We start from the raw sequence: 25,186 nt of genomic DNA on the forward strand, positions 1-25,186 counted from the left end.
CTACCAATGCATTAGAAGCACCCATCTTGAACATAATTGTTTTATTTGAGAGGGGCTAATTCAGCTAGTTCTTGAGTTGGCTTTTCCTTGGGCTTCATTCATTTGGATGAGATATTACGCCTGTTATTGGTGCCAATTATAGTTGAAAAAGGAGATAGCCAGAAGTTTGCATCATTAAAATTCATAAATTAAATTAATCCACCCATACTGCATATGTGTCAGCTGCACTGACAGTGTTAACTCTTCGTGGTCTGGCATGTAATGTGAGAGTGGTATCTTTTCTACGTATTTATTTGGAGTTTTCAAAGTGTATGTGTAAAAAACTGACTTAAATTTCTCTTTCACTGTTGTCTAGCAAAGTCTAAAGTGGGTACTGCATTATCCAATAAGGAAACTCCTATTTATTCCTTTTAAAAATTCTTGTTCTTCTACATGTCTTTTGAATGTGTTTGTCTCAGAATTGCCTCCACATTTCAAAAACGATTAGGGATAAATAACAAATTCTGGCTTTGCTGGTGACATCCACATCCTGTGAATGAATGAATAAATAAATAAATAAATAAGCAAAATACCAGAAATGTTGGAAACCTGAAATAAACCAGAGAATACCAGCTCTAGCCTAGTGTTACATTTTGACAAAACATTATCAACTTGAAACTTGTAACTCAGTTTCTTTCTCTGTGGATGTTGCCTGCTTTACTGAGTGTTTTCCTCATTACTGGTTTCATTTTACTTTAACTCATCAAGTTGTTTCCTTGCCAACCTTCCTAGTAATTTAGAAATATGGGTGGCACAGTAGCATTATGGTTAGCACAACACTTTACAATACCAGTGATATGGGTTCAATTCCCACTATTGTTTGTAAGGAGTTTGTATGTTCTGCATGGCTTTCCTCCAGGTGCTCTGGTTTCCTCCCATAATCCAAAGGCATACCATTTGGTAGGTTAATTGATCATTGTAAATTGTCCCATCATTAGGCTGGGGTTAACTTGCGGGTTGCTAGGCATTGCTTCTTGAAATGCTGGAAGGGCCTATTCCATGCTGTATTTCAATAAATAAATAAATTTCATTATAAACAGGTAAGACAATCAGTCTTGAACAGAGCAGCAAAATACATTCTGAACATATGTAACTATTCTATCCACCAATTATGGTGACAATAATGTGTAAGGCTTGAACAAAGCTCTTTTGGAAGTTTGCCATCTTCAGAGATTGAAGCTTTCGCACTAATTCCAGGGCTCTTAGGCTTCTCATTCCGCCTGGATTGGGAGGCTTGAGAACAGGTGCTTCACATTTTGGGAAAACATGAACACAAGGGTCTGTGAATTTTAGTGCTGGGAATGAGACAGAGTTCTGAAGAAGTGGTTTGAAGTTATGTTTTGGACCACAGAGGAGGAGCTGCTACATGCCGCTGAACGAGTATGGTTCTGATACAGGTGTCGCCTGTAATGGATAAAGGAAACCCAGAGGTGATTTGTGGGCAGAAAATGTTCAATCTCAAGATCCTGAGTCCCAACAAAAACAGTTTACCTAGCAGCTTCTAAGAGATGATTGTGTTAAGTGAGCTGGTCAATGAGCAATGGCTTATAGAACCTCGAACAATACAATCCAGCCCACAATGTTGTGCCAAACCAGCTAAGAAGTTAATCAAGAACACCCAAATACTAATCCCTTGTACCTACACTATGTTCATGTTCCTCCATCTTCCTTACATCCCTGAGCCTATCCAAACATCTCTTAAGAGCCTCTAATGTATTTGCTTCTACCACCATACCAGACAGAGCACTCTGAGTGAAAAACTTACCCCTCACCTCCCTCCTGAACTTACCTCCTCTCACTTCCAATGCATGCCCTCTGGTATTAGACATTTCAATCCTGGGAAACAGACACTCCCTGTTTACTCTACTTATGCTCCTCATAATCTTACAAACATTTATCGGATATCCCCTCAGCTTCCACTGCTCCAGAGAAAACAACCCAAGATAGCACATGCCCTCTAAAACTAGTAAACCTCTTCTGCACCCTCCCCAACGCCTCGACTGCCTTTCTATTGTCGGGTCACCAGTACTGCATGCAATACTCCATAGGTGGCCTAACCTGAGTATTATAAAGTTGCAACATAACTGTTTGATTTATAGACTCAGTGCCTCGACTAATAAAAGAAAACAAACATTCTATAAGCCTTCTAAACCACCTCATCAACCTGTATAGCCATTTTCAAGGAGCTATGAACTTGGATCCTAAGCTCAGCGACACTGTCAAGGATCTTACCCTTAAAGGTGTAATGTCTCTTCACATTTGCCCTAACAAGGCGCAACATCTCACATTCATTTAGGTTAAACTCCTTCTGCCATTTTGCTGCCCACTGGAATGATTGTGGCTGCCTTGAAGCCTGCAGGGACAATAAACAATTGCAAATAGATGTTAAAGGTGTCCATAAGACCTCTGATAGCTGGGTCTCTGCACTATACCAGGTACATTGTCTCGCTTTGAATGGGTTTACCCTGGCTAGGATGCTCTTCACCTCAGCTGCAGCCAGAGAGGGTGCCTGTTAGTCAGGGCAAGAGGGGCTTTTCCTTAATGTCGCATCATTCATTTCATCAAACCATGTATGGAATGCATTCAGCTTAACAGGAAGGGAGATATTGGTGTTGTACAGACCTGTAATCTTTTATATTCTGCATATCTTTTTACATGCGCTGCGTGTCCCTGCTGTTACAAAGGTGTCTGTGTAGTTTCTGTGAGTGCTTTTGCTTTGCATTCCTGATAGCACAGGAGAGCACGGCTCTGCTGACCTTGGAGTCATCTTTCCCCCTTGCAGCATCCTGATTCCTAAGCAGTGTGCAAACTAGATTGCCTTGAGAACTTGGTTGGCCTCTCTGAGAGTGCCCTTAATTGGTTTTGCTCATATATTTTAGAGAGAAAATTGTTTGCCTGTCTTGGAAACCAATTTTCTAAGAGATATGATGTACCTTTTGGTGTTGCTCAGGAAAGCTGTCTTGGTCCATTACTTCTCTCCTTATACATGCTCCCCTTAGGAGAAATCATTAAAGAGCATAAACTTGATTTGCACAGTTATGCAGATGACACACAATTGTATATGTTGGTTGAGCCTGATGATGGTAACACTTTATCTTCCCTGACTTCTGGCATGGCTGCAATAAACAATTCGATGAGCAATAATTTCTTACAACTCAATGAAGATAAAACTGAAATACTTCTGGTTAGTCCCAAGGGCAATTGAGATAAACTTCTTGATAAACTTCGCTCCCCTTGTAAAATCGGAAGTAACTAGCCTGGATGATATCCTTCATTCAGATTTGATTTTTAAATCCCACATTAAGAAAGTGACCAGAGCAGCATTTCTGCTCGAATGAAATATTGCTAAGCTTTGTCCGTTTCTGTCAGGTAATGATGCTGGAAAACTAATTCAAGACTTTATATTGAATAGACTAGATTACTGCAATGCACTATTTACTGGCTCTCCAAAGCAAACTGCTGACAAACTTCAACTCCTTTCAAACACCACTGTTGGACTTCCAATTAAAACCGGTTTGAAGGAGCATATCAGTCCCATCCCATCTACTCTGAATTGGCTTCCTGTATCTTTTAGAATTGATTTTAAAGTTCTCTTGCTTGTCTTTAAAGCTCTCAGTGATCTGGGACCAGAAGACATCACACAGTCCCTTTAGATTTTTAATGTCAGGTCTTCTTCCACCGGTCTCTTATAATTAAACAGTTTCCCTCAAGAGGTAATTGGTATGTTAGCTTTTATGAACGACGGCCCTAAACTGTGGAATTTAATACCTAAAATTATGAGAGATGCAGATTCAGTTGACACTTTTAAACACTATTTCTAAACCTATTTATTTAACCTTGCTTTTAACCTTTGATTTTAACTAACATCTTTTTATCTTTTATTTTCATGCTTTTGCACTTTATCTCATTGTAAAACACATTGCCTGTATGAAGAGTATTCTGAAAATGGTTGTGTGGCTGTTCATACGATTCCTTTACAGCTTGGAGCTTTCTGGAGTTCAGAGTTTAATTCTGGTACCGTTCTGTAAGAAGTCTCTGTATCTGGAACGTGAGGGTTTTCTCCAGGTACTCCCATTTCCTCCCTCATTCCGAGGACTGTAGCCACTGTAAATTGTCCCGCCATTAGTTTAGGGTTAAACGGTGTTGTAGGGTGGCGTGGCTCGAAGGGCAGCATGGGTCTATTCCTTGCTTTAAGTAGATAATTTTTTTTTCAGATCAAGCTGGTAAGACCTGAGTAATGGCAATAGCCAAGCACACTGATTTGCCAGCTGCTAAGAACTTCGCGACTATTCTAGTGGTGTTTAGTGTTGTGGCTTTCTGAAGATTTACATTGATATTACTGTGTTGCCCTAATTGTTTAATGCTATTATGCACTGTCTTTGGGGTGATACCAGTTGTAGATATTACTGTTGGGACAATGTACACCTGTTCATGTTCCAAAGGCTTTCAGTTTCCACTTTTACTTCAGCTCATTTCTGGTGTTTTTCACTGACTGATTTCTGTAAGTTATGTGTGTTTGGAATTGCTATATCCATTAAATAAGTTGTTCTGGCTGGTTTATCCTGTATTATTATATCTGGACAGTTATTAAAGATTGTCCTATCTGTAATAACGGAACAGTGGTAATATAATGTGTGGTATTCTGACTGTAAAACTGGATCAGGCTTATATATATAATAAGGTGTGATTTCATTCCTGAGTTTAACTTTAAAGCAAGATTTTGATGAATGATGCTTGACACTTGATTGTGCCTGCACAAGTAATCAGATTGAGTTAAACTGCTACAGGATCCTGTAATGTGTTGGATTGTTTCTGGTTTTTCTCTGCATTTTCTACATTATTATTATTTTTATTTTTGCTTAGATGAAGCTGGTAAAACCTGAGGTACAGGCATAGCCAAGCACACTTATTTGCCAATTGCTAGAAATTTTAGACTATTATAATGGTGTTTAGTATTCTGGTTTTCTGAAGATTTACATAGATATTACTGTGTATCCCTAATTGTTTAATGCTATTATGTAGTGCCTTTGGGATGACACCAGTTGTGACTGTGTAAGAAATTTGATTATGATAAAATGCTACAGGATCCTGTAATATGTTGGATTGTTTCTGGTTCTTTTGGCATTTTCTACATTTATCAAGTTGAATGTATTGGTCTTTTATTATGTAGTTTTGAAAATTCTTTGTTTTAACCATCTGGTCCTGTATTTCCACAAGGAACCGTTCTGTTTTCGGGAGGAGATCTACAACTCTGAGCCAGGCATTCCACACTTTCTTGTTGACATCTAGTCTGCCCAAATCATTATTATTTATTTGTATTATTATTATTATTTATTTCCATCAAAAGGCACATGTGGAATAAAACAAACAAGCAAGGATTTTCACTCTAAACAATAAATAGGAATGAAAAAGAAATAATTTTCATCTGGGCTACTTTTGCAAATAGCGTGACTGAAGTAAAAATTAAACCATCATTTCAAAGTATAAGTACAAATAAATCTGTGAAGGGAATATTTTTAAAAAAGGGATGTTTAAATGGAAAGTTATAGAAACATAGAAAATTTACAGCACAATACTGGCTGTAAATTTGTAGCCCACAAATTTGTGCCAAACTTGTCCCTACTTTAGAAATTACTAGACTTCCCTATAGCCCTCTATTTTTCTAAGCTCCATGTACCTATCCAAAAGTCTCTTAAAAGCCCCTATTGTATCCACCTCCACCACCGTCGCCAGCAGCCCATTCCACACACTCATCACGCTCTGAGTAAAAAACTTACCCCTGACATCTCCTCTGTATCTACTCCCTAGCAGCTTAAACCTGTGACCTCTTGTGGCAATCATTTCAGCCCTGGGAAAAAGCCTCTGACTATGCACACAATCTATCCCTGGCATCATCTTATACACCTCTACCAGGTCACCTCTCATCTTCTATCACTCCATGGAGAAAAGGCTGAGTTCACTCAACCTGTTTCCACAAGGCATCCCTTCCAATCTAGGCAACATCCTTGTAAATGTCCTCTGTACCCTTTCTATCGCTTCCACGTCTTTCCTGTAGTGAGCACAGTACTCCAAGTGGGGTATACACAAGGTCCTATATAGCTGCAACATTCCCTCTCAGCTCCTAAGTTCAAGTCCACGATTGATGAATGCCAATATACCATACGCCTTCTTAACACCACAGAGTCACCCTGCGCAGCTGCTTTGAGTGTCCTATGAACTTGGACCCCAAGATCCCTCTGATCTTCCACACTGCCAAGAGTCTTACCATTAATACTATATTCTGCCATCATATTTGACCTACCAAAATGAACCACTTGACACCTACCTAGCTGACATCTACATCATTTATTACTGTACAGAAATTTGTCCTCTACTATGCCTATTGTCTTGTTTATTAACTATTAATGAATTAATTATTTTACTGCCCTGCACTGTTTTGTGCACTTTATATAGTCCTGTGTAGGTCTGTAGTCTAGTGTAGTATTTGTGTTGTTTTAAGTAGTCTAGTGTAGCCTTGAGTTGTCTCACATAGTCTAGTGCAGTTTTGTGTTGTTTCATGTAACACCATGATACTGGAGGAAGATTGTTTCATTTTTACTGTATACTGTACCATCAATTTATGGTTGAAATTACAATAAAAAGTGTCTTGACTTGACTTGAACTCCATCTGCCATTTCTCAGCCCACTTTTGCATCCTATCAATGTTCCGCTGTAAACTCTGACAGCCCTCCACACTATCCACAACACCCCCAACCTTTGTATCATCAGCAAACTTACTAACACATCCCTCCACTTCCTCATCCAGGTCATTTATGAAAATCACAAAGAGTAAGGGTCCCAGAACAGATCCCTGAGGCACACTACTGGCCTCTGACCTCCATGCAGAACATGACCCGTCTACAACCACTCTTTGCCTTCTGTGGGCAAGCCAGTTCTGGATCCACAAAGCAATGTCCCCTTGGATCCCATGCCTCCTTACTCTCAATAAGCCTTGCATGGGTTACCTTAACAAATGCCTTGCTGAAATCCATATACATTACATCTACTACTCTTCCTTCATCAGTGTGTTTAGTCACATCCTCAAAAAATTGAGGATGTGACTAAACACATTATATATGATGCAGCAAAATATTTGGAGGTGAATGTCTTCGTGTTCAATAACTTTAAAGCTATGACCATTGCTCTAGAGTACTTTATGTAAAGCTACACAATGTAGCAGAAGACATCTATAGTAAACTTCAGGCAGTTCATCAGATATAACAGTAGATTTGAGGAAGAAGGACAAATAAAAAGAATAGGGAACGTGAGCAGAGAGACAATCTTGATGAAGCGGTGAAGAAATGCAAAAATTCAGGGTTTGGAAAAAAAAATCGCAGGTATTCACATTTAGAGTGCAGGACTGACTGAAGTGAACCTATAATCTAGAGGATAGTGTGCATCATAGTGATTCGAATATTGAATTTAAATTATCCCAGAATGAAATGATAGTATCTGCAAAACTGAATACAATACTTGCAGATTGAAGTAACACACAGGCAATTCTTTAGTGTCCTTCAGGGAGGAAACTGCAGATTTGAACCCATCTCCAGACTTGACTCTTGATCTACATGAGCATAATTATCTCTGAACTGCGCCCAACATGCTGTATCTCGGGGCTATAAGGAATGAGTGTTAAATGCAAGAGACCATATCCCAAGAGTAAAAAATAACTTAAATTAGTGTAACTGACTAGACAGTACTTTGGTGCTCTAAAATTGTCCGTAGATGAATTGGTACATGATGACATTTACTTTATAAGCTCTATCCGATAATGACAATGTACCTGTATTTTAATCGTTTAGCTTGTTTTGTGGTTTGATTTGCCTTTTAATAACATGCAGTCAGGAAAGGTCACTAACTCAACTTAAAAAGCCTGGAAATCAAGACTATTTTAAGATTTGTAGCAGCTTTCCAGCTGCCAAGCTTAGAGCTGAAGTTAAGGAAAAGATCACACAAATGAAAACTAATTACTGTGAATCAGAGATATTGTGCAAAATGTTATAGCACTGACAATTTGACCTGTACATCCCAGCCCTCTTCACTCGAAAACTGCAGTCACATAGCAAACTGTAGGTCAAGTCAGGCTCCTCTGTGCCAAGACTCAGCTGAAGTTAGCTCAAAAAAATTTACAAGTCAAAAGAGCCAAGGAGGTAAACCCAGACATTGGCCCTCGAAAAAGATGCTAATTGCAAAACATCAGCATTCAGTTCTTAAGCCTAAATGTTTATTACAGGAACCCAGAGAAGACTGATATGCCCAGTCTTCTGTATTCTGGGTGAATACTGCCTATCACTCCGCCTCACTGTCACCAAACACCATCCTCTCACATCTTCAAGACTCTACATCGTTTTTGATGGACCTAGGTCATGCTCTCTTCTGGGGGCTTTGCTATTGCATGGTGGTTGTTGCAGGGGAGGGGAGTTGCTGATGTTCCGGCTGGAACAAATGGGGAAGGGAGAGGACTGCTGCTTGTCTGTGGGAGGGGCGCTTTTTGGGATTTAACGTTGTCTCTGTCTTTCATTTTTTGGGTTTTTTCTGTTTTGTGGATGTCTGTGAAGAATTTCAGGTTGTATGCTGTATTCTCTGATGTGAAATGGAACCACTGAACTTGCTTCAAGCTATTCTTAGAATCATAGAGAGATGCAAGCCATTCAGCCCACTGAGTCTGTAGTGACTCATTTACACTAATCCCATACTTATTTCTCACACATGCCGTCAACTCTCCCTGGACTTGACCACTCACCAACACACGTGATGTAACTTAAAGTGACCAGTTAATCGACCAACCAATGCATCTTTGGGGTGTGCGGGGAATCTGGAGCACCCAAAGGAAAACTACATGCTCACAGAAAGAACAGCGAGTAACAGAAGGTACATCAAGGGCAGATGTAAGTAGGAAAACTTGACTGAAATGAGCTACACTGGAAATGGTGAGGGAAAAGGAAACCGCAGGCAGTGTAATTATATCTATACACTTTTTGGAATGTGGACACCATGGCATTTTTGCTATCTGTATTTGTCTTTTTTTTAAAAAAAATGGTGGTGAGCTGTTTTCATGAAAAGCTGCAGTCCTTCAAACAGAAGTGCTCTGTCAGTGCTGGAGACAAACTGTCATACAGCACATAAATGCCAACTACAGCGATGCCAAATGTTTCTGTGTTAGTCCCATTTACTCATAGTTGGTCCATAAACTCCTGTACCTTGGAGTTCTGGAGGGAATAGAGTTCCAGGATTGAGATCCAGTAATAACAAAGATGCTGTGGAATATTTCCAAGTCAGGACAGTGGCGTGATTGGCAGGGACCCTGAATATGGTGTTGCACGTATGTGACTAAAGCCGATGTCCTTCTTGGTAGCCTCGTGTTTGTGAGGGACTAGAATACTGACAAGAAATGCAGTGAAATCCCGGCTATAAATAGTGTGAGAGGAAGTGCATTTAAGAGAGTGGAAAATGGTGGGCTTCTATTGGATGCTGGTTGCTAACTCATTTCCTGAAGTGAAGGCAAGGAAGTTAAGAAACAGGGAAAAGATAAAGAATAAAAGGTACAGAACATAAAAGTAGGGGTAAGGTAGATGAAACTTTGCAATTCCACTGGTCCAACATTTAAGCTGTGAGGCAGAAATTTTCAAGGAGCTGTATTGTTCTACTTTCTCTATAAGAGTAGGCAACAGCAAAAAGCTGATGCTGATGAACCAAAAAACTACAGGGCAAGGAAGAGGTCTAACGTGGTAGTGAAACTGATAATGCGTTATATCTCCTGCTAAAAGAGGTTACAGTTTGGACTCAGAGCCAATTCCTTGATCTGGAGGCCTAATGTGGTGCAGTTTTGTTCACCTAACTACAGGAAGGATGTAAATAAGGCTGAACTTGTCCAGAGAACATTCACAAGCACATTGCCAGGCCAGGACTGGAACCTGGATTATAAGGAAAGATTGAATAAGTTAGGACTTTATTCCTTGGAACATGGAAAATTGAGGGGAGCAAATTTGTGGATGACTCCCAAGATTGGGGATGTAGTGGACAGTAAGGAAGGCTATCATGACTTGCAGAAGGATCAGCAACAGCTGGATAAATGGACTGAAAATGACAGATGGAATTTAATGCAGACAAGTGCGAGGTTTAGCACTTTAGAAACATAGAAACACAGAAAACCTACAGCACATACAGGCCCTTCAGCCCATAATGCTGTGCTGAACATGTACTTACTTTAGAAAGTACATAAGGTTACCCATATCCCTCTATTTTTCTAAGCTCCATGTACCAATCCAGGCATCTCTTAAAAGACCCTATTTTATCTGCCTTAATCACCATTGCCAGCAGTCCATTCCATGCACTCACCACTCTCTGAGTAAAAAACTTACCCCTGACATCTCCTCTGTACCTACTTCCAAGCACCTTAAAACTGTGCCTTCTTGTGTTAGCCATTTCAGCCCTGGGAAAAAGCCTCTGACTATCTAAACTAGTGGTCACCAACATTTTTAAGCCCAAGATCCCCTACCTCAGCCCTACTGAAAGGCAAGATCGACCCTAGTAAATCGGTTAGTCACACGCATGCGCACCGGGTGGAAAATACCGGAAGTAAAACCCCACAACCCAGAGTAGAAGTAATCTATAAACACCAGGGGTCACTAACCTTTTTTGCACTACAGACCGGTTTAATATTGACAATATTCTTGCAGACCAGCCGACGGGTGTGGGGTGGGGGGTGTTAAACACGACCACAATACAGTGATACTTGAAGCATGTTCGTTATCCAGTCTACTCCGCAATTTAGTTTACGTGGCTCTCAGCACTTAGCTTCTGTCCTGCTTGCTCAAGATTTTTTTTCCGCTGAGAGAACTCAACAGGTTTGTCTTTAAGTGCTGGGTGCTTGGACTCAGGGTACCGAAGCAGTTTTGAGGGCTTCATTGCCTCATTAGACAGCCTCCGGTCCCAAACTCCAACCTCCGCCTGCCCGCTGCCAGACGCCTTGGCCAGGTGCGGCTGGTCGTGGGTGGGGTGAGAGGACAAGGTAAGGGTCGGAGGTCCCCGAGCTGGGGCTGCGGATGTCGCAGTCTGCAGTGAGTGACTGACCAAGCAAGGATTGCGACAGTACGTACACCCGCCCCCTTGTAGGATCTATCGGCTGACAAAAGTTTGTTTCAGTAGATCGCAGTGAGGTAGCTGCTCTGCTACTTACGAAACCCTGAGCCCGAATTAGGTGGTCTGCGAATATTTTAGCGCCTGGTTCCCCATGAACATTCAGTGTGCTAAACAGGTTTAAAGGTGGCGCCTATCTGTTCGCGCTCCATGCCAGTAGCAATGGCACTGCGAGGCGGATGGTTACCCGAGGCGTGAGGGTATCACTGTGTTTAGGCGATTGATGAACTTGCGTGGGAAAAGGTGCAGCTGACTCATATCGTTTCATATCGCCAAATCATATCCTCGCGGCCTTGTGGTTGGGGACCACTGAAGTACACTTTGTAGTACGTGGTGGGGTAGCTACACGCACGCGCACTGGGCAGAAAGAACGGAACTAAAACCCCGCAACCCGGAAACAATCTCTCAACAGCATTTGTGTATTTACTTTTCATTTTTTCTACTGGGAAAGTCTCAAAGGTTCACCAGTCGATCGCGATCGATGGGTTAGGGATCACTAATCTACCCGATCAATGCCTGTCATCATCTAATACACATCACCTTATCCTTTGGTAGGACTAACCACATTAGTTCACCTACAGTGAATGGTAGGGCACTGTGGAATGTGGTAGAACAAAGGGATCTGGAAATACAGGTCCAAAATTCGTTGAAAGTGGCATCATATGCAGATAGGTTTGTAAGACAGCTTTTGGCACTTTGTCCTTCATAAATGAAAGTATTAAGCACAGGAGATGAGATATTATGTTGAAGTTTTATGAGACATTAGTGAGGCCTAATTTGGAGTATCATGTGCTGTTTTGCTCACCTCCCTGCAGGAAAGATGTAAGTAAGGTTGAAAGAGTGCAGAGAAAATTTGCAAGGATGTTGAGGACCTGAATTATAAGGAAAGATTGAATACATTGGGACTGTATTCCGCAGAATGCAGAAGATTGAGAAGAGATTTGATAGAAATATACAAAATTATGAGGTGTATAGACAGAGTAAATGAAAGCAGGCTTTTTCCACCGAGGTTGGGTGGGATTATAACCAGAGGTCATGGGTTAAGGGTGAAAGGTAAAAAAATTTAAGGGGAACTTGAGGGGAAACTTCTGTACTCAGAGGATCATGTGAGTGTGGAACGTGCTGCCAGTGTAAGTGGTGCAGGTGAGCTCAATTACAAAGAGAATTTGGACAGGTACATGGATGGTAGGGCTATGGAGGCTGTGGCCTGGGTGCAGGTCGATGGGAGTAGGCAGTTTAAATGGATCAGCACAGACTAGATGGGCCAAAGAGCCTGTTTCTGTGCTGTACTTTTCTATGACTCTATAACTCTCTGGAGGAAGACAGTGCAGTTGAAGAAGTTGTTCAATGTGAGAAGGAGATCAGACCAGCAAAGGATGGCAGTGGAAGCGTTTCTGGTCATCAGCCTCTGACTGGTGTGTTCTGGAATAGAGCTGAAAAGGATTATAGCAACACACACAAAATGCTGGTGGAACACAGCAGGCCAGGCAGCATCTATAGGGAGAAGCACTGTCGACGTTTCGGGCCGAGACCCTTGGTCAGGACACAGAAAAGGATTATAACTCTGTTTAAGAAGTGCCATTTGGTTTATGAGACTGACCTGAAGGCAATCAGCAATATCATGGGCATACTGTAAGTGGGAAAAGGGTGAAAAAAGGAAGAGACAACCTTTTCTTTTACTTGTGGAGATGCAGCACTGCAACAGGCCCTTCCAGCTCATTGAACATGCGCCATCCACTTACACTCAAGTGACCAATAAACCTATTAATCTGTATGTCTTTGGAATGTAGGAGGAATCCAGAGCACTTGTTAGAAACCCATGAGGTCACGGGGAGAATAGGTGAACTCTTTACAGACAGCAGCAGAATTGATCCTGGCATTGTAACGGCATTACCCTAACTATTATACTACCATATCACCACAATAGTGGCAAAGAAGGGGGAAGTGAATACTGAGGGACAAAACAGGTGTACCAGAGTAGTATGGTGTATATTGATGGCTAACAGTGCTATTTAGGGTCACTAACACTCACTGGAGATCACACAGCTCCAGGTCTCACTGGAGTTTGGTCCAAAGATAGAGAAAAGATATCGAGTTAAGAGGATAGGTGAGAGGATAGGTGTCCTTGAGGTGACATTTGACCAACTGTAGCATTAGGCAGCCCCGGAAAAATCAAATTCAGTGAGAAGCAACAGGATCCACTCACCCCTGGCTCAAGGTAAGTAGTCAAAAAGAGATGTCTGTGGTTGTTGAAGGTCAATCATTTCAGCCACTAGGTGTGACTCCAAGATTTCCACATGCCATCTTCCTAAACTCCTATCAGCTACTTCATCATTGGCCTTTCTTTCACTGCATGTGGAGATATTTACTGATTCAAGTCCCATGAAAGTTATCAGACAAGTAGCCTCTCCAACAAAAGAGAGTGCAACTCCGTTACTTTGTCAATCAATGGCTTTACCATGATTACTATCCTAGGGATCATTATTGAACAGAAATTAAAATGGGCCAGAGATAAATGCTGTGACAAGTGCATGAGAGAATGGATACTTAGTGGTAATTCATCAGAAGGATGGCAACAGTACATGTAGCAGCTCACCACCACTTTCTGAATGACAACTATGGGCAGTCAATAAATGCTGGTTCAGCCAACAACATTCACATTCAATAAAAAACACCAAAGTTTATGTATTTTTCTTATTAACATGCTACTATTAAACCAGTTGTAATTATGGGAGTTAATTTGAAGCAGCTCATTTATTAATTGTTCATGATACTAAGGCATGTAGATCTAGAAGCCACCAAAACTGATCTTCCAATATCTTGCTTTGAGAACTAGCATCAAATGTAAAACATTGCAGATAGCTGCTTTAACAGTAGATACCAGTAAAACTCCATTCTATCATAAATGTGAATGTTAAGAAGAGAAAGGATGTCACACTATGTAGTTTGCAATTATTTACTATTTCCCAAGTACAAATTCTACATATGCTGTATCTTCCAAGATTCAGCTCTTCAGATATCCATTCTTGTTACAGTTCTAGTTTGATAATGCCTTTTCCTATTAATATCTGTATTATTTATATTCAGATAATTTTAGATATATAATTCTTATTCCAGTCAATATTACAGTCCATGAATTATTAAGAACATAATTATGGATAATCCTGGATGGGAATGATCAGAAAACTCAGACTTTAAAAATGTCAGGTTTTAAATCTAATGGGTGTAATAGTGAAGGACGTTAAAAAAGCACTTAGCAGCTGGACTGCTCCATTTGTTTTGCCTCTATTACTGGACAAGGTTGAGGCCAACCACAATCAAGATAAATGGTTCACTATACCAACCAATTCTGGTAATAGCAGAATAAATTATTAATTTTTTTTTAATTTATAAATTTATCAGAGCAACATTATAAAAACTGGATAAAAATCTAGTAGAAGTCCTGGGATTTCTGGGGAGTGGAGAATGGTTGGTTGGGGGTAGAAAAGAATAAACAAATTCAGGTAAAATAACTGATACCCCTTATATTTCATTCCAATCTAGTTTAGTGAGTAGACAGAAAGATGGACTGGAAATTTATTACCAAATTTTGATCTTACTGTAGACTTCAATTCTCGTCCATCAACTAATGGCTGAATTTGCAGTTTTAAATGTGCTTTGAACACATGGACATTGCAAGCATAACCCATCCCTTTTTGCCCCAAGCAAGTGATACTGAGCTTTCTTGATCTGCCACCTTGGTTGTGGTGATGGTAACTCACACTGTGCTATTTGATCAAACTTTCAACCAGCAAAGAGGAAGAGATCGTAATCTAAGTCAGGAATGGGTTGGTACGTCAGCTGGAGGGAACCTGCCGCTCATGTCTTTGTGGGTAATGGAGCTTGGTAGTTGGGGAAGTACAATTGAATAAGTCTTGGTAAGTTATTTTGCACCCTGTAGATGGTATGTACCATATTCAGACAGATACCAAAAGAATTGGTGATGTTGTGTGCACTTCTATAAACAATGACCTTTGAGAATGTGCTATCAAAGATCTCTCATTTCAGGCTCCTAGGTATTAAAAGCTTCTAGCTAGACATGTAGCACTCTGTACAAGAATACTCCAGCTGGAACTCTTCTGCCCATCCTCCCTTGGGATACATTAGCAAGGCTGCCTCTTATAAAGGTCTTTCCTCCTGTTTCTGATCAAACTGCATCTAGTCTCTGTACACTTGGTGGGACATTTAAAACTGAGATGAGGAAAAATAATCTCAGTCTGTGGATTGTGAAGCAGTGAAATTCTCTACCATACTGGGCTATAGATGTCAAGCCACTGAAGACAAGCAGGAGATAAATGGCACTAAAGAACAAATAATATGAGAGAGAGCATGAATACATTGTGTTGTTAAAGGTACAATCATAGTTATATTGAGTGGTGGAGCTGGTTCAAAGAGTAAAAATGCCTAATCCTGTTCCTAGATTTTGCTGTGCTATGCACTATTTAATGTGTTCCATGGCTCAGGTCAAATCAAATTTATTAGCATTTAACTACATACATGTATATAACATAAACAACCATATAATGTTTATAGAAATGAGACACCATTTCTCCAAACCATGGTGTAAAGTAGAGTAATACACATAACACATGATAACTTATCAAGGGAAGGATTAAATCTACTGATGAATCACACATAAGTAACAAATTAAAGTGCATTAATATTGAATATTGTAATGTACAGAGAAGGTTAAGCAGTAACACTTCAAAAATGATGCAGCAGGGAATGGCCTGGAGGAAAAAAACTGTTTCCTATCCTAACAGTTCTTGTTTTTATAGATCAGAGTCTTCTGCCTGGTGGTAGAAAGAGAAAGAGGATGCTGGACAGATGGGTGGAATCTAAGGGCCCTGCATACACAGCACTCCTGAAAAATATCCTCGATGGATGGTAGAGAGACCCTTATGGTCCTCTCTGCTGCTCTCACAGTCCTTTGTAAGGACTTCTGGTCCGATGCTCGACTGCTCCCATACCAGACGGAGATGTAACTTGCCAGGATGATCTCAATGGTGCTCCTGTAAAGCACCGTTAAGATGGCCTCAAACTTCTTAGGAAGTGGAGGCGCTGTCGTGCCTACTTGTTCAGGGAGGTGATGAGATGGGACCAGGTGAGGTCAACTGTGATGTGAACTCCCAGGAACTTGGTGCACTTAACTCTGTCTATGGAGGAGCCAAGTATTCACAGAGGTGTATGGTTTGTCTATACCTTCCTGAGGTCCACAATGATTTCCTTTGTCTTCATCACATTCAGGCTTAGGTTGTTCTTCTCACGCCAATCCATCAGCTGCTCCACTTCCTCTCTACACTCCGTCTCATCATTGTTCTTGATGAGGTCAACCACTGATATGTCATCCACAGACTTGATGACACTGTTGGAGCTGAGTCCTGCAACACAATCATACGTCAGCAGCAGGCTGAGTACACAGCCTTGGGGAGGGCCAGTGCTCAGCGCAATGGGACTACAGACATTGCTGCTCTCACGGACTGATTGTGGTCTTACTGTTAGGAAGTCCAGTATCCATTTGCAGAGGGAAATGTTGAGTCCCAGTGAAGACAGTTACACCACCAGTTTCTGGGGTATGATAGTGTTGAATGCTGAACTGAAGTCTATAAATAGCAGTCCAACATATGAGAGGCCATTTTCCAGGTGGGACAGGAACAGAGTGGAGGGCAGAGACTATTGCATTGTTAGTGGACCGATCTGAGTGATAAGTGAACTGGAAAGGGTCTAATGTAGCTGGGAAAAAGCTCAATGACCAGCTGCTCAAAGCATTTCATAATAATTAATGTTAATGTCACTGGATGATAGTCATTTAGACAGGTTACTAACACCTTCTTTGACACTGGAATGATGGTTGCCACCTTGAAAACCAAGGAGACAATGGATGGTTCCAGAGTGAAGTTAAATATATATTTTCGGCTTGATTTAGCTCCAGCATTAAAAAAAAAACAAACAACCCATGATGGAATTTTGTCGGGTGATGTAACCAAAATTTTAGGGTGGTGGGCTCTGAGGGAATATCTATGATGAGATAAGTAATAGAATTATGTGAGGAATAGACAGAGTAGAGAGCCAGTATCTCTTTTCCAGGGTAGAAATATCTAATGCTAGAAAATATGCACTTGCGGTGAGGAGGGAGATCAGAGGGAGATGTGTGGGACAGGTTTTTTATACATTTGCCAGGAATGGTAGTGCAGGCAGATATGGTAGAAACAGTTAAGAGGCTCTTGTGCAGGCATACAACCACGCAGAGAATGGAGTAATGTGGACTAGAAGTAATAGGCTGAAGTCAGCATAGTTTCCTTAAGGGAAAATCTTACCCGACTAATCTGTTAGAATTCTTTGAGAAAATAATTGGCAGGATAAACAAAGGAAAGCCAGTGGATATTGTTTATTTGGATCTTCAGAAGGCCTTTGACAAGCTGCCACACGTGAGGCTGCTCACCAAGATAAGAACCTGAGGTATTAAGGGAAAGTTACTAGCATGTATAGAACATTCACTGATTGGCAGGAAAAATGAGTGGGACTTTTCTGGTTGGCTGCCGGTGACTAGTGGTGTTCCACAAGGTTTTGTGTTGGGACTGTTGCTTTTCATGCTTATTGTCAATAATCTGGATGACAGAATTAATGGCTTTGGGTTCAAGTTTGTGGACAATAGAAAGTTAGGCGGAGGGGCAGGTAGTTCTGAGGAAATAGGGATTCTGGAGAAGGACATAGACAGATGAAGATAATGGGCAAAGAAGTGGCAGAGGGAATACAGTATAAGGACATGTATGGTCATGCACTTTGGTAGAAGGAATAAAGGGGTAGACTATTTTCTATATGGAGAGCAAATTAAGAAATCAGAGGCGTAAAGGGATTTGTGAATCCCAGTTCAGGATTCCATTAAGGCTAACATGCAGGTTTAGTCAGTAGTAAGGAAGACAAATGTAACATTAACATTCACTTCCTGTGCTGGACCCATCATATAAATATAACTGTGAATAAAGCATGACAGCGCCACTACTTCCTCCGGAGTCTGCGGAGATTTGGCATGTCATCAAGAACCTTGGAAAACTTCTGTAGTTGTGAGGTGGAAAGGATGCTGACTAGCAGCATTACAGCCTGGTATGGGAACAACAATGCAGAAAATCCTACAAAAATAGTACATCACAAGTAAAGCCCTCCCAACCATTGAGCACATCTATTTGAAATGTTGCTATAGAAAAACAGCATCCATCATCAAAGATCCTCACACCCAGACCATGCTCTTTTCTCACTGCTGCCACCAAGTAGAGGGTACAAGAGCCTCAGGACTCACACCACCTGATTCAAGAACAGTTACTACCCCCTTAACCACCAGGCTGCTGAACAAAAGGGGATAACTACACTCATTTAAGGACTCTTTATTCTTGTTATTTCATGCTTGTTATTTACTGTTATTTATTTATCATCCACATTTGCAGTTTGTTTACAATTAACAGTTCCTTTTTACAGTCTTGTGTCTATAAATTTGCTAAGTATGCCCACAGCAAAAGAATCTCAGGGTGGTATGTGACTACATGTATGTACTCTGATAATAAAATTTTACTTCCAACTTTGAACATTTCAAGAGGACTAGAATGTAAAAGCAAGCATGTAATGTGGAGGCTTTGTAAGGTATTGGTCAGACCATACAAGGAATATGATGAGCAGCTTTGGGCCCCTTATAGAAGAAATGTGTGCTGACATTGGAGACAGTCCAGAGGAGGTTCAAGAGAATGATCCCAGGAATGAATGGGTTAATGTATGCAGACTATCTGATGGCTCAGAGCCTGTACTGAGCTCAGAAGAATTGGTGGGGATATCTTTGAAATCAACTGAATAATGAAAGGCTAGATAGAGTGGAACTGGAGTGGATATTTCCCATAATGGGAAAGTCTTGGACCAGAGGGCACAACCTCAGAATACATTTCTTTAGAACAGAGAAGAGGGAGAATTTCTTTAGCAAGAAGGTGGTGAATTTGTGGAATTAATTGTCAGAGACAACTGTAGAGGGCAAGTTACTAGGTATATTTAAAGCAGAGGATGATGGGTTCTTGATTAGTAAGGTTGTCAAAGGTTACATGGAGACAACTGGAGAATGGGGTTCAGGGGAATAATAAGTCCTGTTAGAATGGCAGAGCAGACTCAATGGGCCGAATGCCTAATTATGTTTCTATGTTTCATGGTCTATGGACTACATGTAGGCAGCAGGGATTAGGTGCCATTAGCTTAATTAGTTTGACACAACTACTATGTTGTTCAAAGTTAAACAGCAGATACTTGTCACCACTGACCTGAACAGAGCATTGTTTTCCATTTAATTCTTCATTGCTTAAGGCCAGTAGTTTTTGAAATAATTGATGTTTCTATCAGACATGCACAGATTCACAAATTAATTAAATAATTCAGAATTTCCAGAACTGTTTGCTGCATTTTTCTTCCACTCTGATTGCAATGTCTGCCTGATTAAGGGAGAGTTTATCTCTACTTGTGAGGTCAGGGGATCAACTTTAATGAACAGAACAAATAAGCAAATAAAGATCCAACCATGTAAACTACTTGGACATGTTTACATGTTTAAGTAATCAGAATATTTCAGCTTAAGGTACATTAGACAATTGTATGATTAACTGTTGTTGTTGTTGTTGTTCGTCCTTCGGAGTCGAAGACGACCACGACTTCTGTCAGGTGGAGGGTTTGTGACTGTGGGTCCGGAGGTGACTGGTGAGGCCAATCTGGGCCCTGAAAGCTCGCCCACATGTGGGACACATGAGGGTAGGTGCTGCAGTGGAAGTGGAGGTAGCTCGAGCCTTGCGTGTGGTGCGTTTCCTCTGAGCCTCTGCTGTGCGTCTGATTTCTGCTACATACCCTCCTTTAGTGGTCCTGCTCCATCAGGTTGGTGGTCCAGAGCAAGCGATTCCCAGCGACTGGGATTGATGTTGAGGTCTTTGAGGGACACTTTGAGGCAGTCTTTGAAACGTTTCTTCTGCCCTCCAACTGAGCGCTTGCCCTGGCTCAGCTCTCTGTACAGCAGCTGTTTTGGTGGTCGACTGTCAGACATCCTGATGACATGGCCAGCCCATCTGGCTTGGGCTCTCTGTAGGAGGGTGTAGACACTGTGGGTGCTAGCCCGCTCCAGGACCTCCGTGTCTGGGACTTTGTCCTGCCATCGTATGTGGATAAGTCTGTGGAGGCAGCTCAAGTGGAAGTGGTTGAGCTGTTTAGCGTGTCTGCTGTAGACAGTCCAGGTCTCACTGGCGGAGAGGAGGGTGGTGAGAACCACTGCTCGGTAGACCTTCAGCTTGGAGGTAAGGCTGAGTCCTCTCCGCTCCCATACATTCTCACGGAGTCTCCCAAAGGCGGCACTGGCTTTGGCAATTCTGTTGCTGATCTCTGCACCTATGTTCACCGCTCATGATAGAGTACTGCCCAGATAAGTAAAGCTGTCGACTGCCAGTAGCTTCTGCCCCTTTACTGTGATGTGTGGTTCCTGGTAGGGCTTTCCGGGTGTGGGCTGGTATATAACTTCGGTCTTTTTTGTGCTGATTGTAAGTCTGAAGTTGTCACAGGCTCGTGAGAGGCAGTCCATTTCTCGCTGCATCTTCTGCTCTGTGCTGGCATTGAGGTTGCAATCATAAGCAAATAAGAGGTCTCTGACGACGGTCTCCTTTACCTTTGTAACAGCCTGTAGATGCCGGAGGTTGAATAATCTACCGCCAGTCCTGTATCAGATGTGTATACCATCCTGACAATCGCAGAAGGCATCAGTCAGCATCCCAGAGAAGACCATGCTAAAGAGTGTAGGGGCGAGAACGCATCCTTGCTTCACACCATTTGTCACTGGGAAGGCTTCTGACTGGTCATCATTATCCAAAACTTTCACCATCATGCCATCGTGGAACTGCCGAACAATCGGGATGAACCTGCTAGGGCAGCCAAACTTCTCCATTATCTTCCTTAAGCCATCTCTGCTGACCGTATCAAATGCCTTGGTCAGATCAGTGAAGATCGTAAAGAGGTCGCTGTGCTGCTCTTGACATTTTTCCTGGAGTTGGCGTGCAGCAAATATCATGTCGACAGTTCCACGCTCTGCACGGAAGCCACACTGGCTTTCTGGGAGGAGACCTTGCTCAAGGTGTTGGAGAAGGCGATTAAGCAGGACGCGAGCCAAGATCTTCCCAGCTATGGACAAGAGGGAGATGCCTCGGTGATTGTCACAAGACTGGTGGTTGCCTTTCCTCTTGTAGTTGTGGACTATGCTGGCATCCTTCAGCTGTTGCAGGACCTTTCCGTTGGTCCACAAAGACTGGAAGAGCTCAGTCAGCTTCTGCATCATGAATGGGCTTTCTTGCTTTGTAGACTTCAGCAGGGATTGCATCTGATCCTGGTGCTTTGCTACAAGAAAGTTGCCTGATGGCTTTTCTGATTTCTTCTTCTGTGGGGAGGTTGTCAAGGTCCAGGTTGATCTCCACCTGAGGTAGGCGAGCAATGGCCTCATCATTGATTTCGGCAGGGCGATTGAGGACCTGGTTGAAGTGTTCAGCCCATCTCTCCAAAATCTGCTTTTTTTCTGTCAGCAGCCGAGTCCCATCTGCACTGAAGAGGGGGGAGGAGCCAGAGGACTGAGGTCCATACATAGCCTTCAGAGCATCGTAGAAACGCTTGGTGTCATGACTGTTTGTGTAGCGCTGGATCTCATCGGCCTTATTGCTGAACCAGACATCCTGCATCTCACGGAGTTTCTTCTGCACTTTCAGTCTTCCACCGGTGAAGGCGTCTATCTTTGCTTGTGATGTGGGATCGTTCTGGTGTGCTCTGAACAGTTGGTGTTTCTCTGACAACAGTGCCTGTATCTCCTCGTCGTTCTCAGTGAACCAGTCTTGATGTCTACGGATTGCTGCTCCGAGGTGTTCGAGAGCGGTAGAGTAGACCGCATCTCTGAAAGCCGTCCACTGCTCTTCAATGCTGGTGTGGTCATCCTGGGGTGTGTCAAGCAGCCTGCTATCTAGGTCTTCATAAAATTCTTCTGCAACTACACTGCTCTTCAGCTTGGAGACATTGAGTATTTTTGCAGTCTTCTGACCTTGGGGTCTTCTCACAGGCAGGATGCGAAGTTTAAACTTGGACACTATGAGTCGGTGATCCGTCCAGCAGTCAGCACCATACATGGCCTTTGTCACTCTCACGTCTTGCCAGTCCCTCTTTCTGGTGATGACATAGTCAATCAGATGCCAGTGTCTGGAGCGTGGATGCATTCAAGATGTCTTGTTACGGGTAGGGAGGTGGACTAGGGTGTTGGTGATGACAAGGTCATGCGTAGCCTATGTCTTGAGGAGCAGCAGGCCATTGCTGTTACACTTGCCAATACCATGTCTCCAAGAATCCCTCTCCAGGTCTGGTAATCTGTCCCCACTCTGGCGTTAAAGTCCCCGAGGACAATAAGCTTCTCTGACTGTGGGACTGCTGCTATGAGGGCGTCAAGTTCTTCACAGAACTTATCTTTGATGTCATCTGGGTTGGTCATTGTTGGGGCATATGTGCTGATCAGCGTTGCACTCCTCTTATTGCCAAGTGGGAGCCAAAGTGTCATCAGGCGATCGTTGATGCCCTCTGGAAGCTTGGCAAGTTTACGAGCGAGGTGGGATCAGATGGCAAATCCAACACCAGCCTCTCATCGTTCAGTGCTGCTGCAACCGCTCCAGGAGAAAGTGTACCCACCACCACGTTCTGTAAGCTGGTCCTTGACTGCTAGGCATGTTTCGCTGAGTGCTGCAATGTCCACGTTATAGCGGGCTAGTTCTTTGGCAACCAGTGCTGTTCTTCTTTCTGGTCTGACAGCCTTGGTGATGTCAAGCAGAGTTCGCAAGTTCCACATGCTAAGGTTGAGCACCTTCACTTTAGTCTTCTTTGTCGTTCGACCGCTGACTGGGATCCCCGCCAACCGCGGTGTGCTGGCCAGGGTAAGATGAAGCAGGCTATGTTTGAGGCACCTTTTCATGGAGGTGAGCAGAGTGATTCCTAAAGAGGACTGCTCAGACACCCAGGGGGCTGCCGAGCTCCACTGCTGCTTCATTCCAGCGGAGAACAACCCAATGCCCTGGGCCGCCTGTGTGCAGGTTTGTGACTACAGCTTCCAGTGTATCCACACCTGCTGCTTTGCCACTCGCCCATCGCCACAGGACTTGGTTTTTTAGCGGAATGGGTTTGGAGTTGTGACTTGCGCTTGACTTGGATTAAAGTGAGGGAGAGTTGTGCAAATCGTCAGCCTCACTCTCTCGTCCCGACCCATCTGTATCCAGTTGCAAGATGGAGTCGAGACGGCTGGAGATAAGTTGGGATGCTGTGGATGGCCAGCAGTGTCCTACGTGTCTCACTGTGCCCTGATTGTGCTCCACAAAGCTTCGCTGGGTCCGCCTTTCTTCTCGTTGGACCGCCAAGTGGTGGTCTCCTCCACGTAGTCCGCCGAATTCAGTCTTCGCATGCGTAGGTAGACAAGCCCTAACTCACCGAGGGTTTGAGGCCCATCGGCTACCCTCACCAGGTTTTGCTGGCCAGTCGAAGCCGTTGCCCGGGGTGTGGCCGCTGTTGCATGCAAACAGCTACAAGGAACCACTGGTGAGAGCTGAGTGTCAGGTGAGGACCAATGCGGACGAACTACTCAGAAGAGTACAGCGTGTTCCCCGTCAGAGGTACTGCCTCTCCCTGACACCCCATGATTAACTAACATGCTAGGGAATGTCGTACCATTAAACAACACCAGGAACAATCAGATGAGCATTTATAAAATGTTCTTCACTTCTTTGGTGTTTGACAATACAGAGAGATTTTTGTAAAAGTTTTGTCTCATTTATAATGTTAACAAATACAAAAATGTGTTAGACATTATAATTTCCAACTGAACAATAGCAAGATAAATGATACAATGATCTGTTCCTAATTGAGGAGAAATTCAGTCAGAAGATCCGGAAAAAGAAACATTGGTCCAACCTTCATTGAAAAATGTCTTCTATACTCACAGCAGTTTTTTTTTGTTCATCTTAAGGTCTCCAATCATCTTCACTCTATCTCTTTGGTACTCCTTACATTTTATCAATACATGTTCAACTGCTTCTGGTTGATTACAGTATTCACATAACCCAGTTGGATGTTTCCCTATTTTATGTAATGTGTAATTAAGAATTGTGTGACCAATTCTTAAATGACTGATGATCACTTTTATCTTTCTATGTCCACTTAATATTCTTTTATATCTGACTTGCCTTTGTATTTGGTAGAGTTGTCTCCCTGATTCACTCTCATCCCAGTGCTTCTGCCATGTCTCAACAAGCCTCCACAGTGCTGGTCCAGTTAAGAAACTCTGTGAGTTGTTTAAAATTATAGCAATCACATGAGGGTCATTGAGAGTCATAAAGGTAATGAGAGGGTCATTAGTGTTATCTGGAGATGTGAACTGTTGTAGAGACTCTAGGGTAAAGTTGTTAGGACTGCACTGTAATTGGCTAATAGGTGGTGTCCTACTCCACCCCCTCTGTTCAGGGATGGTTTTCCAGTTTGACAAAGATGGATTCTTTAACCCCTCTTTCAAACCACCCATTCTCCCTGTCCAAAATGTGCACATTGTTACCTTCAAAGGAGTATCCCTTATCCTTTACATGTAGACATACAGTCAAATCTTGACCTGAGGTGTTAACCCTCCTATGTTGGGCCATCCGTTTGTGAAGTGGTTGTTATGTCTCACCGATATACAGGTCTGTGCAGTTCTCATTGCATTGGATAGCATGTGCAATATTGCTCTGTTTATGTTTCAGTGTAGAATCTTTGGGGAGGATGAGTTTCTGTCTGAGTGTGTTTGTAGATTTGAAAAACACAGGGAATTGGTGTGTTTGTTGAAAATTCTTCTGAGTTCCTCTGAAACTCCAGCTACGTATGG

Source organism: Hypanus sabinus, chromosome 23 (assembly GCF_030144855.1).
Source record: "Hypanus sabinus isolate sHypSab1 chromosome 23, sHypSab1.hap1, whole genome shotgun sequence".
NCBI classification, from domain to species: domain Eukaryota; kingdom Metazoa; phylum Chordata; class Chondrichthyes; order Myliobatiformes; family Dasyatidae; genus Hypanus; species Hypanus sabinus.